The following is an 18211-nucleotide window of genomic DNA, read 5'->3' on the forward strand; positions in this document are numbered from 1 at the left end:
ATAGGCAAAAACTAGAAGCAACTCACATGCCCATCGACTAATGAGTAGATAAACAAAATGTGCTATATTTATACAATAGAATGTTATCTAGCCATAAAAATACTGATTTATGCTACATCGTGGATGAACCTGGGAAACTTTATGCTACATAAAAGAAGTTAGACATAAAAAGCCATATATTAGATGATGCCATTTCTATAAAATATCCAGAATGGGTAAATCCATAGTACAGAAAAATTAGTGGTTCCCAGGGGTTTGACAAGGGTGAAATGGGGAGCAATTGCCAATGGGCATGAGTTTTGGGGATGATGGAAATGTTCTGGAATTAGATATTTGTGATAATTGCATGACTTTGTGAATATATTAAAAACCACTGGATTCAACACTTATTTAAAAGGGTTAATTTTATAGCATGTGAATTGAATCTTAATGAAAAAAAAAATTCTTGGGCTTTGCCTCAGAACTACTACTACATTAGGATGAGAGGGTGAGGTTGCCAGGAATCTGTTTTGACAAAGCCTCCTGGTGATTCCTATGCACATTAATGTTTGAGAAGCGTTTCTTTGAAGTATTCCTTTAAAGCATTCAAAAACAGGCTCTATCTGACTAGTGCTTAGACTATTTTTTCTGGTCTTTTTTGTTTTTTTCCTATCAAGTCTTCAGAATATACCTTATAATAGGAACTCATAAAAATGAAATTTTTCATAAGTCTATAATAATAATAAAAATGGCTACCATGTGTGTCTAGCAAATTTTTAAAAATCATGCAGTCATTAAGAACACAGCATGTGATGTTTTCCAATTTTTTCTGCTGACTCAGTGCCGTGTAAAGACTGTTCTCGTCTTGGTCAACTCTTTCGTCTGTTCCCATAAGCAATAACTTGAACCTTCCCTGGTCTGGTTTCTTCAAGTGCTCTCTCTCTCTCTCTCCCTCTTTATTTCTCTCCTTTCCTCTCTCCTCCTCTATTTCTCATTCTCTAGTAAAAACTATCTTAATTCTTTTAGCCTAGAGGCTCTTCTATATTTGCACCTGGCTTTGTCTATTTTCATCTTATTCCTTCAAATACTCGGTTTCTATTTGTGGACAATCTTCCTGTGCTAAGAGCTGAAGTCACAGTGGTGAGGAGGGCTGTCAAGGACTTTGTCCTCATGGAGTGTATCATCTGGTCGAAGAGGTGAAAATAAAATAAGCAAAGAAACAAGACTATGGTAGTTACTATGAGAGAGTCAGAGTACCTTCATCACTAGATAATAAGGCAGCGTGAGCTGGGAATGCCTGTGTTACAACAGTAATCATTGAGAAGGTGACATTGTAAGCTGACTCCAGAAGGACAAAAATGACACAGGCCTGCAAACAGCCTAAAGAGGAGGGTTCTAGGCCAGGCGCGGTGGCTCACGCCTGTCATCCCAGCATTCTGGGAGGCTGAGGCTGGAGGATTGCTCAAGGTCAGGCGTTCAAGACCAGCCTGAGCAAGAGTGAGACCCCATCTCTACTAAAAATAGAAAGAAATTAATTGGCCAACTAACATATATATCGAAAAAATTAGCCGGGCATGGTGGTGCATGCCTGTAGTCCCAGCTACTCGGGAGGCTGAGGCAGGAGGATCGCTCGAGCCCAGGAGTTGGAGGTTGCTGTGAGCTAGGCTGACACCACGGCACTCTAGCCTGAGCAACAGAGTAAGACTGTCTCAAAAAAAAAAAAAAAAAAAAAAGAGAGAGAGAGAGAGAGGAGCATTCTAGGCAGAAGGAGCTGCAGGACAAAACTCAGAAGCAGGAAGAGGTTTTCTGTGTTTTCCCATCTGAAAGTAGGCTGCTGATGACTGGAACTTAGAAAGAGGGAGAGTAATATGAGTGAGGTCAGATAGGTAAGCAAAAACCAGGTCATACAGAAATTTCTAGGTGAAGGTATAAGGTTTATATTTTATTTTATTTGTAATAGAAAGGCTTTCAAGGATTTTATGTTACAAGATATTATCTGTTTTATGTTATGGATAAAATCTCTGACTTCTGTGTGGAAACATATCATTGTCAAATTTGGATTCAGAAATTCAAGTTAGAAGGCAACTCTAACAGTCTGGTGAGAGACCAGCAAACTGTCACCATGGGCCAAGTCTGGCCTGCCACATGTTTTAGTAAGTAAACTTTCAGTAAAACACAGCTGAGATGATTTGCGAGCATGTTTCCCATGACTACTCTCACACTACAATGACAGTATTGAGTAGTTATGACAGGAACTCTATGGCCTGCAAAGCAAAAATATGTATTATCTGGTCTTTTACAGAAAAGCTTGTCAGCCCCTGGCTGCATGAGAAATTAGGATGGATTGGACTAGGATGATATCAATGAGAATGTAGAGATATTGAAAGATTCTCTAAATATTTCATAGATACAAACTTCAGGACATGCTGATAGGTTAGATGAAGGCGACAGAAGATTCAATAATTATTTCTAGCTGTTTGATGGAAATAATCGTATGTAAGGTGATGCCATTTATTGAGTGTAAAGGGCTGAGGAGGAACATGTTTACATGGTTGTGGAATTACGAATTCTTTTTTTAAAAATTGCAGTTTGAAATGCTTGTAAAATATCCAAGTAGAAATGCCATGGAGCAAGTTGTTTGTAAGAGTCTGGAAATTAGGGAAGAAGTTTGTGCTGAAGCTACTTTTATGAGAGACATCGCCTAGAGAATTACTTATGGAATCCAGCTAGTGAGAGATCTAGAAAGAAACCACGGCCTCAAATGGTGCTCAGAACACTTTGATACTTTCTGGTCTCCAGTCTAAAACCACATGTGTTCTCAAGTTCAAGTCATTTCCTTCTTTCTGGAAAAAAGAAAGGACTCTTTTTATTTTTTCCAGGATCTGCATAAGTTCTTCATATCCATTTTTCTGTAAATCTTATATTAGCCCTGGAAAATAAATGAATGCTGTTATCCATTGTATACATACAAGAATAAGAAATTCCCAGAGTTTAATCAACTTGTTTTAGATTGTAGAAATGGCAGAATTCTGATTTCAAGGCCCATGATCGCTTCACTTTGCAACTTTGCTTCCAGGTCTTTATGCGGACGGGAGGTGAGACGTCAGGAATCGCTTGTGTCCGCTTTCCTGCTCACTCCCTCCTGTGTGTGATCTGCCCGCGATGTATATCAAAGCCTCACAGAGCTGGCCCTCTCCAGAGAGATATTGAAAAAGCTTTTTTGCAGGCTCTTGTGTAAGCCCAGTGTCGTGCCAAAGACAATGAGATCATTAGTTGCAAGTAACAAACAACAATTTAAGCAGAAAGGAAATGTATTGAGAAGATACTGAGAGGCTCACAGAACTTCCAGGAAGGCCAGAGAGCCAGCGTCAGAAGAAGCACATCAAGAACAATGTCCCAACCCACACAGCAGAACCAGCCAGTGAAGACAACACAAGCTTTTCCCGCTGTTTGTGGACACCACAGCGCGCATCACTGACACACACTCACTGTGCAGGCCGCTGCGTTTTGTCATTAGGACTGTGCAGCTCCTGCTGCTGGGATGGGCTATATCTGCTATACTGCCACTACCCATTGCTGAAGTTACTGCACCTGCTGTAGGTGGATGTCACCATAGGCCACCTTCTTCATTAAATGTTGGTACCTGTCAGGGGCTTCTGATGCATCTCCTGAGACATTTATTTAAAGTCCTGAGAAACTACACTGAGCAAAGGTGGCTTTCCGTATTTCTTATCCTCTTTTGGTACCTGGTACTATCATCTTAAATATAAAATGCTAATTTTGTAGCAAGCTGAAAAATTTGTCTTGCTTGGCATGGGGACCAGATATACTGTTTTTTGTCCAGCCTTTGATAGACAATTAAGAGTATCGTAATGGACAGACATTTGCATTTTCTTTCCAGAATTCTTTTTCAATGGGTGAGGTATGTGACTAATGGGATCATGTGATAACTGTGAGCCAATTATTAGCCAACTGTTAGCCAATCATTTTATAACAGGTATCCTTAGGTCACTAATCTCTAATAAAGCAATTCTCTAAGGTTTAGTCTAACACTTCCATGAAGCATTTAACATTTTGATATCTTGTCTTGTGAATAGCCAACATTCATTTCACGTAGAGAAATTGCCTAACCCTAGCCTTGAATTCCCCTTCAATATATGCTACTAATACATACGGAATGAAGCTTTCTTCAATTAAAAGCTATTTGAATTCAATTCATGAGATCTTCTAAAACCATGCTCAGGAAAAAAGAGATTATTGATTATTTTGGTTTTCTCCCCACCTCTGGCTCCGGGTAGTTAAGATGATTATCTTTTACTAGCTTCCTCTTGGGATAATATACCAGAACCTTAGCAGGATAGAAACAGACCTGTCATTGTTACATTGTTCATGTTGGATCTTCATGCAGTGGAGAACCCAGAACCATCTGTTTCTTTAATGTAACAATTTGTTCAAACAACTTTAATCTCCCCATAATTGTACCCTGGGTTGAAAAGGCACCAGAACTCAAACCACAAAGGCCTAATGCTGTTAATTCGTGTCTCAATGCATCTATTCCACACATACCACTGATTACCAGTTCTGGATAGAGGTCAAGGCTGTCTTCTCTTAACACTAAGTGATAAGAGAGACAGGCAGTATCAGAAAAGGGCTTTTAAATTGTCCTTCTTTCTATCTTCTGGTCATTCTCTAACACAGGCTTCCTAGCTAGAAAATAAACTTCAGTCTTCTGAGTCTGGTTTGCCACGAAGAGACGAAAGCTTTCTGCTATTTGAATTCCTCAGGTTCTCTGACGGATTCTTAGAGGCCACTTTCTGAGTTCCAAAGCGTGGTGCTCCTGCTGGGCGAGCACGTGGCCGTGGCAGGGACCCCGCATCTCGCTGCAGCTGCTCGTGCGGGCGAGGGCCGCCCGGCCTGCTCAGGGCAGCCGCGGCCGCCCACAGCCTCCAGAGCTCTCGGCGTGGGGGCACGGCCGCGCCGCCGTCATGGTCACCGCAGGAGCCGCGGCCTCAGGGCCCACTGTGGCCTCTCCCCTCTCCCGGTGTCAGTCCTCTAAGCCACTTCTCTCTCTGGCTTCTCCCACGTTCCAATTGTAACCGCCAATGACGAGGGCGATGCTGTGGTCTCTCGGAAGCTTTTAGCTGTGGCCGGCGTCTGTTCTCGCATGTTCTACGTGACTTGATCTGCCAGAATCTGCTCTCTTGCTCCACTGTCCTCAAAAATTGCTTTTTCAGCATCGGCACGTAAGAGGTTTCTACTTCCCCCTGCCTTCTGATGGTATTTAAGAATTTAGCGTACCTGTCCTATTCCATTCATTTCTTCCTCCCTCCCTTTCCTTTCCTTCTCTTCTCCGTATTCCAAACATCCACTCAGTGGCTTTCAGAGTAAGGCCACAGTCTCAGAAGTGTTGAGAGTCTTTGGTCACCAAGCAAGCTCCTGGGCGGGACCTCGCCAACAGCTTTTCATCCATCTCCTCCCCTTTCAACTGATCACCCTGCTCCATTTCTCTGGGATGAGTTAGCCTCCTCCGGGGGAGATGCAGTCCTTAAGTGACAGCTACGCTTTGCGGTACAGCAGGGACTCTGTCGTGGACACAGAGACTTATCCAATCGCCAGTTCTGCAGCTGCAGCCCGGCCCTCAGAGGAGTCTTCCTGGGAAGCTAGGAGAGGCCTGGCTTCTAGTAAGAGAAATTCCTCTCTTTGGTTTGTTTGTGAAACCCGTGACCACAGGTGCTGCCTTACACTTTGGTTCCCAGGTGTCTTCGTTTCCTGCCATCTTGAACAGTTCCCATAAAACCTTCTAGGCTTTTCTCTCTTTCATACATTATGTCTTAATTTGAATGCCCTGCGCAGAAATAAGGGCGGTTTAACAGCTGCCACATCATCTCCGGTGGTGTCGCCAAGACCAGAAGACATAGGAGGATCACTGTGGACCCGTTAGTCCCCTTAGCTTGCCAGGCTCTTCAGTGCATAGTCAGGCAGCCACGGGAAAGATGCCCTACTGATCCTATCTGGGAATAGTGATGTCTCAGAGAGAAATATGTCACTCCTCTCTCCTCCTCCAATGCCTGAAAAAAATATCATTTAAACCCGAAACTCACAAGGTCTAAAACCTTAAACGTGACACCATTTTCCCCACGCTGCAATAAGCATCTGCCGTGTGAAGTATTATTAAGTCACGAAGTCTGTTATTCCTTAGAAATAACTCAAGAGTTTATATTCTCCCTCACTGTGAAGCCATTTTCAAATGCCTTAGTTTCCAGACGGTTGGAGCCAAGTTGCCCCAGTTAGATCTGAGCCCAGAGATGCCCCACTGCGACAGCGTGTTTCCTGCGTGACTCTGCCCTGCCCTTCCATGACCCTTCCGTGCCCCGTGTCTAGGCCAGCACTGCCTGTGTTTGGGGTTAAGCAGCTCCAGAGACTTATCTTCCTCATTTGTCCTCAGCGAAGCCTTGTTCACTTCCTTCTTTCTCTTCTTTTTATCACAGAAAGACCTGGCAGGGTGGTCGATCCACTCAGCTGCAAGGCTGCGGCCAGACCTCTCCTGGCTACAGCCGCGGTTGGTTGGTGGTTCTTCTGCGCATTCCAGAGTCCCCCATGGCAGGCAGGCAGGGAGCCTTTTTCTGTGTGTATGAACTTGCTTAGAGGGAACCTTTCCAAGACTCATGCCATCTGTCTTCTTTTCTCTTTCTGAGTAGATCTCTTTCCCTGGAGTCCTATAGCAGATGCGATTTATAGGCTAGATTTTACATCCAAATGTTTGCTTCATGTTCAATCCTCTGATACTTAATAACAGAGGTAAGAATGAGTTGCCTGTTGCTTGAGCAGTGTGAGACGTTGGCCGGCCAAATCAGAGATCGCCAATAAAAGCAATATTAATGGCCAATGGCGCGCTTCCCTGACGGACATGTAATTTTTAAGAGAGTTTTCAACCTGGTTGCTTTAATCATGTTGATACTGCAATACAAATCTTAGTATTTAACATTTTGGTAAATGCTGGAATGGTGAATTGACTCCAAATGTATTTAAGCATGCTTGTGAATTGTAGAAACTCTAAATAGTATGACTGGATATGAGCTAATATTTGGGAGATTTAAGAATTTATTAAAGATATGTATGTATATCGGGGGGCGGAGAGAATGTAGAAATAACAGAGAAAATACATTAAAATGTTCTAACAGAGTTTTTGATTTCTTCACTCCAATTATTATGATCGAATGTAGAAGTATAATTCTATCTCTATGAAGTGCTTTAGTTCATCTATTGTGTCTTCAAATGCTGGGATTATAAGGATTACAAGGAGATTTCTCGTTTGTTCTTTTCTTTGTCATTTGATGGCCATGCTGAATAATGCAAGAGTTGGGTGCCTCCGGCAATCATCGCTGATGTTGGGTAAAGTTGGTCTGAACTGTCCCTGACCTGCTGGGACACAGCCCCGGGTAGTGACCTAAAAGAACGACAGGATGTGGTGTACATGACGCACTAAATCCTCTGCTGAATCAAGCTTTTTGCTCTTCTCAATTGTCTTCCTCTTTCCTTCTAGCACTTGATCTGATTATGCCTTCTGCTCTTGAAATACAAAGATCTAACGAGGTCAACCCTAGAAAGGCTGTGACAGCTGGTATTCTACTGACCTCTTACTGTAAATAAGCATTTTAACATGCAAGAAAGAGCTTTCTTATCTAAATATTTGTGGTAGAGTAAACCCAATGTCTTGGCTCTTCTTGTCACCCTATCACGTAATATTGGATTATTAAGTATGAAATGTTAAGTATGAAATTTCCTTAAGTACTAAGTTTGACAGTTGGTATCTCTGACCGTTCATTTTGACACTCTTGTTTTATTTTTACTGTGAAGGTGCATCCTCGTTCTTCCAAATACACAGTTTGACTTGTGATTACCTTTCAAATTTTTTTAGAGCAAATTTTGTGAAACCATGGATAAGTCAAAATTTCATGTTATTTTTTAATATGAGTTCTGTCGGGGAACGAATGCTGTAGAGACTGCTCAAAATATCAACAAAGGATATGGGAGGGACGTGGCTAATGAATATGCAGTACATTGATGGTTTGAGAAGTTCCATTCTGGTGAGTTTAATCTTGAAAATGAGCCACGTGGGCGACCTGAGACCAAGGTGGACAATGATGAGCTGAAAGCTGTAGTGGAAGCGAGTCCATCTCAACCCACCCACGCATTAGCAGTAAGGTTTGACGTTACTATTCCAACAATATTGGACCATTTGAAACAAATTGGCAAGGTAAAGAAGCTGGATAGATGGGTTCCACAGGGGCAAGGGAAATATACATAACCTAAACATTTGTACCCTGCTAATATGCTAAATTAAAAAAAAATTTTTAGAAAGATCATCGGAAGAGAAATCTCGAAGCTTGCCTTTCTTTGCTGTCATGACATACAGGTGACCTATTTATACACCATATTGTTACATGTGATGAAAAATGGATTCTTTTTGACAATAGCAAGCATTTGGCACAATAAAGACGAAGTGCCAAAACACAGTCCAAAACCAAATATTCATCAAAAACCGCTAATGGTTTATGTTCAGTGTCCAGTGCTGGTATTATCCACTACAGTTTCATGAAATCTGGTCATCCAATTACAGTGGATGTCTATTGTACCAAACTGGATGAAATGATGAGGATGCTTGCAATTAAGCAGCCGAGATTGGTCAATAGAGACAAGCCAATCTTGCAAGACAACGCTAGACTACATGTCACACACACAGTGCTGCTCAAACTACAGCAGCTGGACTTGGAAACTCTCTGTCATCCACTGTATTCACCAGACCTTGCACCAACTGACTACCACTTCTTCCAGGCTTTGGACCACTTCTTGCAAGGAAAAATATTCAATTCTCCACAAGCTCTGGAAAATGCCTTTTGTGATTTCATCGCCACTTGCTCTCCAGGCTTTGTTGCTGCTGGCATAAACAAGCTACCATTTGGATCGCAAAACTATGTCAATAGTTTAGGCACATACTTTGATTAATTGTACTGCTTCTTGTTTGAGATAAAATAAACTAAACTTTCGATGCAAAATCGGGCATATCATTTAATGACCTACTGATAAACAGCTAATATTTGGTCACATCTACTTTGTACCAAGTGCATTTTATGAATTATCTTCATTTAATCCTCCAAAGGACTATTTTCCTCTGCCCCCATATTTGGATGAGAGTATAGAAGCTGAGAGAAGTTGAGTGACTTGGCTGGGGTCACATAGGAAGGTAGGGGAGCCGGAGTTCAAAACCAGGCCATCTGACAACAGAGCCAGCCTTGCTCACCATGCCCTGCTACTCTTGCTTGGCTCTCCTGTATCCTCTTTGCATACGCACAGCTTTGCCTACATTTATTTATTTTTAGTGATGTTTAAATAAACAATAAAACACCTTCATTTACAAGTGTTAAGTGAAATACTAAGATTAGGAAACCTATTACTCTAGGTTGCATTATTTCTTAAGAGGAGATTTAGAAATCCAAGCATTCCTGAGAACAGTAGGGCAGTCTTTTTTTTTTTTTTCTTCTGGAAATATATGGAAAATTTAGAAATGATGTCAAAACTAACAAATTAGCATCCCATCTCTGCTTGGGGATACTTTTTTCTTTCCCTATGAAGCTATTTTGCTCACTCTTGTAATCAATGTTTCCAGACTTTTCTACTCAAGTCATAATTTCTCTGTTTAAGTGTTAGAAACTCTAACCTAAACTAGCCTCCTGAGGAAATGGAAATTCATTGGCTATCGAACTGACTACTGCAGATTTCAAATCAGTTTCAAGCGTAGCTGATAATCCGGGATCCGGCCACTGTCAGATGCCAAGCCATGGACTCCTGCCTCAACCTCCTTGGCGCTGGCTCCATTGCCAGGTTCCTTGTGGCCCCAGGATGGCTGCCAGGGTCCCAGGCCCTGTGTGCTCTTGAGTTCACCGTGTAGATTTCCCAGAAAACTCTCATCTTGGTCCACTGAGGCCCAAATCTGTCCCTGAGTCAAGCACAGTGGTCAAGGGAATGTGAAATTCACGTGCCTAGAATGGATTCCACTTTTCAGAAAGTGCGTCGACTGGGAGTGGGACACAAGGTGGTTCCTCAGAGGGAAGTCAAGGTATGGCTACTAGAAGGAAAATGAATCAAAGACAGTAGCAACAGCGCCTTCTCATATATGTACCTTTCTTAAATTATGTTACTGCATCAATTTAGGACATTGTTATAGCTATATAAATGCTGCTTCGCATGCCATAATTTTGCTAAAAGCTAAAAGCTTCATGTGTAAACTGTGAAGGGAGAATTTTCCCACTCCCTTCCTAATAGTAGCATGACGGCAAACTAGCATGACTTAAGCGACTGTAGAGTTACCTTTGACTAGATTTCAACCTTGTGCATAACTGCAAAATAGCATGACTAAGCAGCCATAAAGTAACGGGAGACTAGACTTCACTCTCGTGCAAACTTTCTAACCATTTGCTTCTGGATCATATAAAAGCCACTGTGCTCAGACCCCATTTTGCTCAGAATTTGGAGGCGAGCCCCTCTGAGCCTGCTGGTGTAATAAAAGCCTGTTTTGCGGTACTCTCGTGTGGCTTCCGGTGTGTTTCCCGGTCCAGTTTGCTGTAACAAACTGCTATCACAAGTATACTGCAATTTCTTTGTAAAGCTATACATTGAGTTATCCTTTTTATTGTGCTAGAATACTGATTTCTCCAGTGTTATAGTAGGAACTCCATTTCAATCCCCACCTTATCCCTTTTCCTTGGGAGTTGTAAAGCATTTTGGTATTACAATAAATGTAGCTGCCTTGCACATGGGATCAAAACACATATCTTGGAAGAGGAGGAGTATTTAGCCTCAGAGAGGAGGGAGTAAAGAGAAAGTCGTAAAGAATAGGAAGAGAGAGATCTTAAATTTCCAGAAAGGATAAGTAACTCAAGTTAGAGACTTATGTTAATATTATCAAAATATACTCTTCAAAAAATGTTAAAATTATGTTTCTGATATATAGTGAGAAAGGGTCAAAGATTTGTTTAACTCATTCATGAGGGGACTGGAGGGATGATAAAAGCTGGTTCGTAGGAAGAGAAGGGATGGGTGTGTGTGTGTTTGTGTGTATATATATAAGCTATATAGAGATATATAATCAGTGGGAAAAAATTACAAAGCTAGATAAAAACAGATTAGTCTCCTACAGGATATGAAATTGTAACATCTGAGCTTATCTTTTCTTTCTTTCTTTCTTTCTTTTATTTATTTATTTTTAATTTCAGCATATTATCGGGGTACAGATTTTAAGGTTTCAATAAATGCCCATTCCCCCCTCCCCCTACAAGTCTGAGTCTCTAGCATGACCATCCCCCAGATGGTGCACATCTCACTCATTATGTATGTATATACCCGGCCCCTCCCCCCTCCCACCTGCCCAATACCCTATTACTGTAGTACCTATGTGTCCACTTAGGTGCTGCTCAGTTAATACCAGTTTGCTGGTGAGTATATGTGGTGCTTGTTTTTCCATTCTTGGGATACTTCACTTAGTAGTATGAGTTCCAGCTCTAACCAGGAAAATATAAGATGTGCTATATCACCGTTGTTTCTTAGAGCTGAATAGTACTCCATGGTATAGATATACCACATTTTATTAATCCATTCTTGGATTGATGGGCACTTGGGCTGTTTCCACAGCCTTGCAATTATGAATTGTGCTGCTATGAACATTCGAGTGCAGGTGTCTTTTTTGTAGAGTGTCATTGGATCTTTTGGGTAGATGCCCAGCAATGGGATTGCTGGATCAAATGGTAGATTCACTTGTATCACTTTAAGGTATCTCCATATTGCTTTCCACAGAGGTTGAACTAGTTTGCAGTCCCACCAGCAGTGTAGGAGTGTTCCTCTCTCTCCGCATCCAGGCCAGCATTTATTGTTCAGAGACTTTTTGATAAAGGCCATTCTCACTGGAGTTAAGTGATATCTCATTGTGGTTTTGATTTGCATTTCCCTGATGATTAGAGATGTTGAGCATTTTTTCATATGTTTGTTGGCCATTCTTCTGTCTTCTTTAGAAAAGTTTCTGTTCAAGTCCTTTGCCCACTTTTTAATAGGGTTATTGGATTTTTTCTTCTTGATTTTCGTGAGTTCTAAGTATATTCTAGTTATCAGCCCCTTATCAGATGCGTAGGATGCAAAAATTTTCTCCCATTCTGTAGGTTGTCTGTTTACTTTCATGACTATTTCTTTGGCTGTGCAGAAGCTTTGTAGTTTGATCATGTCCCATTTATTTATTTTTGTTGCTGCTGTGATTGCCTTTGGGGACTTCTTCATAAACTCTTTGCCCAGGCTGATGTCTAGGAGAGTGTTTCCAACATTTTCCTCTAGATTTCTAATAGTTTCATACCTTAGATTTTAGTCTGTTATCCAGCGTGAGTTGATTTTTGTGGGAGGTGAAAGGTGTGGGTCCTGCTTTAGCCTTCTATAGGTGGCTATCCAGTTTTCCCAGCACCATTTATTGAAAGGGGATTCTTTTCCCCAGCGTATGTTTTTGTCTGCTTTGTCAAAGATTAGATGGCTATATGAGGATGGTTTTATATAAAGATTCTCACATCTGTTCCACTGGTCAATATTCCTATTTTTGTGCCAATACCATATTGATTTAATTACTACAGCTTTGTAATATAGTTTGATATCTGGCATATTAATGCCTCCCATTTTGTTTTTGTGCCTAGAATTGCTTTTGATATTCGGGGTCTTCTTTGGTTCCATACGAAGCGTAAAATTATTTTTTCAATATCTGTGAAGAATGCTGATGAGATTTTAATCGGTATTGCATCGAATCTGTAGATCAGTTTGGGTAGTATAGACATTTTAATGATGTTGAGTCTGCCGATCCTCGAGCATGGTATGGATTTTCATGTGTTTACATCCTCTGCTATTTCCTTCCTCAGTGTTTCATAGTTCTCCCTGTAGAGGTCTTTTACATCCTTGGTTAAGTATATTCCTAGGTACTTTAATTTCTTTGTTGCTATTGTGAAGGGAATTGAGTCTTTGATTTGGTTCTCAATTAGATTGTTGTTGGCGTATATGAATGCCTCTGATTTCTGTGTATTGATTTTGTATCCTGAGACTTTACTAAATTCATTTATCAGTTCCAGGAGTTTCTTGGTTGAATCTTTGGGGTTTTCTAGATATAATATCATATCATCAGCAAACAGTGAAAGTTTGATCTCTTCTGCCCCTATTTGGATACTTTTAATTCCATTTTCCTGTCTGATTGCTGTAGCCAGGACTTCCAGCACTATGTTGAATAGAAGTGGAGATAGTGGGCAGCCTTGTCTGGTTCCAGTTCTAAGTGGGAATACTTTCAATTTTTCCCCATTCAGTATGATGTTGGCTATGGGTCTGTCATATATGGCTTGTATCATTTTTAGGTATGTCCCTTCTATGCCTATTTTATTAAGTGTTCGTATCATGAAAGGGTGTTGAATTTTGTCAAAAGCTTTTTCTGCATCTATTGAAAGAATCACGTGGTCTTTGTTTCTGCTTCTGTTTATGTGGTGAATTCCATTTATAGATTTACGTATGTTGAAACATCCCTGGGATGAAGCCCACTTGGTCGTGATGGATTATTTTTTTGATAAGCATCTGGATTCGGTTAGCTAAGATGTTGTTGAAAATTTTTGCATCTATATTCATTGGGGATATTGGTCTGTAGTTTTCTTTTTTTGTTGCATACATTCCTGGTTTTGGTATCAGAGTAATATTCGCTTCATAAAAGGTGTCGAGGAGGTTTCCGTTCTTCTCGATGTTGTGGAATAGTTTCTGCAAGATAGGTACTAGTTCTTCTTTGTAAGTGTGGTAAAATTCGGGTGTGAAACCATCTGGACTGGGACTTTTCTTTTGAGGGAGATGTTTAATTGCTGTTTCTATTTCAGCTCTTGAGATTAGTCTGTTCAAGGAATCTATTTCTTCCTGGTTGAGCCTAGAGAGGCTGTGTGTTTCTAGAAATTTGTCCATTTCCTCCACATTTTCCAGTTTGTGTGCATAAAGATTTTTGTAGTATTCATAAATTATATCTTGTATCTCTTTGGGATCAGTTGTAATATCTCCTTTTTTGTTCCTGATGGAGCATATTAGAGATTTCTGCTTTTCGTTAGCTTAGCCAATGGCGTGTCAATTTTGTTTATTTTTTCAAAGAACCAACTTTTTGTTTTATTAATCTCCTGAATAGCTTCCCTGTTTTCAATTTCGTTTAGTTCTGATTTGATCTTGTTGATTTCACTTCTCCTGCTGGTTTTGGGATTGGTCTGTTCTTCTTTTTCCAGCTCTTTGAGTCGTTTTGTTAGATTGTCTATTTGTGATCTTTTTGACTTTTGGTTATAGGCATTTATGGAGATAAACTTTCCTCTCAGAACTGCTTTAGCTGTGTCCCAGAGGATTTGATACCTTGTCTCTCCATTGTAATTTTGCTTATAGAATTTTTTTTATTTCCATCTTGATTTCTTCATTTATGAAGTAATCATTTAGTAGGAGGTTGTTTAATTTCCACGTTTTTGTGTAGAAATGTGAGTTTCTGTTAGGGTTGATTTCTACTTTTATTCCACTGTGATCCGAGAAGGCACATGGTAAGATTTCTATTTTTTTATAGTTTTGAGATTTACTTTGTGTCCTAGGATATGGTTAATCTTAGACAATGTCCCGTGAGCTGATGAGAAGAACATATATTCAGTGGATTTGGGGTAGAATGTCCTGTAAATGTCACTCAGACACAATTGTTCCAGAGTTTTGTTTAAGTCCATTATTTCTTTTTTTTTTCCATGTTATTTTAGGTTTTTAAATTTTATTTCAGAATATTATGGGGGTACAAATAATATGGTTACGTGGATTGCTTTTGTACTGCTTGAGACAAAGTTATAAACATACCAGTCTCCTAGATAAGTGTACATTGTACCAGTTAGGTATGATTTCACCCATTTCCCCTTATCCCCCCTGCCACCTGTTTGATTTCCATTGAGCTTCACTTCATATTTGTGCACATGAGGACTCTTTGGTTAGTTCCAATTTAATAGTGAGTAGATGTGGTGTTTCTTTTTACATTCTTGCAATACTTCACTTAGGAGAATGGTCTCCACTTCCATCCAGATTGTTACAAAAGGTATTAATTATTTTGTGTGTGTGACTGAGTAGTACTCCATGGTATACAGACACCACATTTTATTAATCCACTCATGAATTGATGGGCACTTGGGTTGATTCCACATCTTTGCAATTGTGAACTATGCTGCAATAAACATTCTTGTGCAACTGTCTTTTTGACAAAATGACTTTCTTTTTCCTTTTGGGAAAATACCCAGTAGTGGGATTGCTGGATCAAATGGCTGTTCTACTTTTAGTTCTTTATTTCCATACTGTTTTCCATAGATGTTGTACAAGTTTGCAGTCCTGCCAACAGTGTATAACTGTTCTTTTCTCTCCCCATCCATGCCAGTATCTATTGTTTTGGGATATTTTTATAAAAACCATTCTGACTGGGGTTAGCTAATATCTCATGGTGGTTTTGATTTGTATTTCCCTGATACTTAGTGACGTTGAGCATTTTTTCATATATTTATTGGCCATTTGTCTATATTCTTATGAAAAGCTTCCATTATATTTTTTGCCCCCTTTTTAATGGGGTTGTTTGATTTTTTTCCTTTCTGATTTGCTTGAGTTCTTTGTAGATTCTGGTTATTAGCCCTCTATCAGATGTACAATATGCAAATATTTTCTCCCATTCTGTAGGTTATCTATTAGAAGCCTTTTAATTTTAAAAGTCCTATTTATTTATTTTTGATGTTGCTGTGATTGCCGTTGGGGTCTTTGAAAATGTTGAGAAAATGGACAAATTCTTGGAGAAACACAACCTCCTGAGCCTCAATCAGGAAGAAACAGAACTCCTGAACAGATGAATATCAAGCAATGAAATTGAAGCAGCAATAAAAAGTCTTGCAACACAGAAAGTCCTGTGCTACACTTTCAGTGCGGTTGGGGGAAGAATCCTAGGATTGTCGCTGTGGAATGGACTCTTGCGCTCCTCCAAGCCATTCCCAAACAGGGAGCCTCCCCAGTTCTGGGCTTGTCTCCTGCGAAGCCGCCGCGCAGACCTGCCCTCTGCTGGGCGTCGGAGCGCAGTGCCGAGCGCCGCGGGCCCACGTTGCCAGAAATGGCAAGAAGTCTCTTGAAGACATGGACCATCTCTGTGTGTAAGGACAAAATTGCTAAATCAAGTGGGATTGTCACTATATAATACATCCCATGGCTTCCATGAGGAAGAAGTGAAAAAAAAAAACTTCAGCAGTTTCCTGGTGGATCCATTGACCTTCAGAAGAAAGACAATGGCATTGGCATTCTTACTCTGAACAATCCAAGTAAAAAGAATGCCTTCTCAGGTGTTATGATGCTGCAACTTCTGGAAAAAGTGATTGAATTAGAAAATTGGACAGAGGGGAAAGGCGTTATTGTCCGAGGGGCAAAAAATACTTTCTGTTCAGGATCTGATCTGAATGCAGTGAAAGGACTGGGAACTTCAGAGGATGGACTGGCCTTATGTATGTTCATGCAGAATACCTTAACAAGATTTACGAGACTTCCTTTAATAAGTGTTGCACTGGTTCAAGGTTGGGCATTGGGTGGAGGAGCAGAACTTACTACAGCATGTGATTTCAGGTTAATGACACCAGAGAGTGAGATCAGATTTGTCCATAAGGAGATGGGTATAATACCAAGCTGGGGTGGCACTACCCGGCTGGTTGAAATAATTGGCAGTAGACAAGCTCTCAAAGTGTTGAGTGGGGCCCTCAAACTGGATTCAAGAAAAGCTCTAAACATAGGAATGGTCGAAGATGTCTTGCAATCTTCAGATGAAACTAAATCTCTAGAAGAGGCTCAAGAGTGGCTACAGCAATTGGTCCAAGGGCCACCAGAAGTAATTAGAGCTTTGAAAAAAATCTGTTTGTTCAGGCAAAGAGCTATATTTAGAGGAGGCATTACAGAATGAAAGAGATCTTTTAGGAGCACTTTGGGGTGGACCTATAAATTTAGAGGCTGTTGCTAAGAAAGGAAAATTTAATAAATAGTTTTTTAAAAATGTGGACAATCTATAAAGCTCCAATGATACGTATTAGAGTTAAATGATATTAAATGTGAACATTAGAATTACTTTGAAGGCTATTACTAATATTCTAATTTGTTTTTAATATTTTACATTTTCTTCTAAAATTTTTATGGTTTCATGTCTTAGGTTTAAGTCTGCTATTGATCTTGAATTAATTTTAGTGAGTGGTGAAAGATAAGGATCCTCTTTCAATCTTCCACAAGTGCCTATACAATTCTCCCAGTACCAAATATTGAATAGGGATTATTTTCCCCAGTGTATATTGTTGTCTGCTTTGTCAAAGATCAGAAGGCAATATGTGGATGGTTTTATATTTGGGTTCTCTGGTCTGTTCATTGGTCTATGTCTCTATTTTTGTGCCAGTCAGAGACTGTTTTGGTTACCATAGCTTTGTAGTATTTATAGCTTAAAGTCTGGTAGAGTGAGGCCTCCAGGTTAGTTCCTTTTGCTTAAGTTTGTTTTGGCTATTCAGGCTCTTTTCTTGTTCCAAATGAAGCATAGAATTATTTTTTCTAGATCTGCAAAAATGATGTTGGTATTTTGATGGGGAATGCATTGAATGTGTAAATCATTTTGTATGAACATTTTAATGATGTTGATTCTGCCAATCCATGAGCATGTGTTTTTCCATTTATTTACATCCTCTGTGATTTCCTTTCTCAAGTGATTCTTAATTCCCCTTGTAGAGGTCTTTCATCTTCTTGGTTAAATATATTCCTAGATATTTTATTTTCTTTGTTGCTATTATGCAAGGTATCTTGTTTCTTGTATTCGATGTGATTTTCAACTTAATTGTTGTTGGTGTATAGAAATGCTACTGATTTTTATACATTGATTTTGTAACCTGAGACTTTGCTGAATTTATCACTTCAAGGAGTCTCTTGGCAGTCTTTCAGGTGTTCTAGATATAAGATCACATCATCAGCAAAGGATGATAGTTTGACTCTTTTTTCCTCTATCCTATTTGGATATGCTTGATTTCTTTCTTTTGTCTGCTTGCTCTGGCAAGGACTTCAGGCACTATGCTGAATAAAAGTAGTGACAATGGGCAATCTTGTTTAGTTCCAGTTCTAAATGGGAATG

At 40.0% G+C, this 18211-nt stretch overlaps 1 pseudogene; it reads left to right on the plus strand.

The window, feature by feature from the left end:
* Nucleotides 1-16177: 16177 nt before the first annotated feature.
* Nucleotides 16178-17102, plus strand: LOC105860514 (ethylmalonyl-CoA decarboxylase pseudogene; annotated as a pseudogene).
* Nucleotides 17103-18211: the final 1109 nt, after the last annotated feature.

Source organism: Microcebus murinus, chromosome 26, assembly GCF_040939455.1.
Source record: "Microcebus murinus isolate Inina chromosome 26, M.murinus_Inina_mat1.0, whole genome shotgun sequence".
NCBI lineage: Eukaryota > Metazoa > Chordata > Mammalia > Primates > Cheirogaleidae > Microcebus > Microcebus murinus.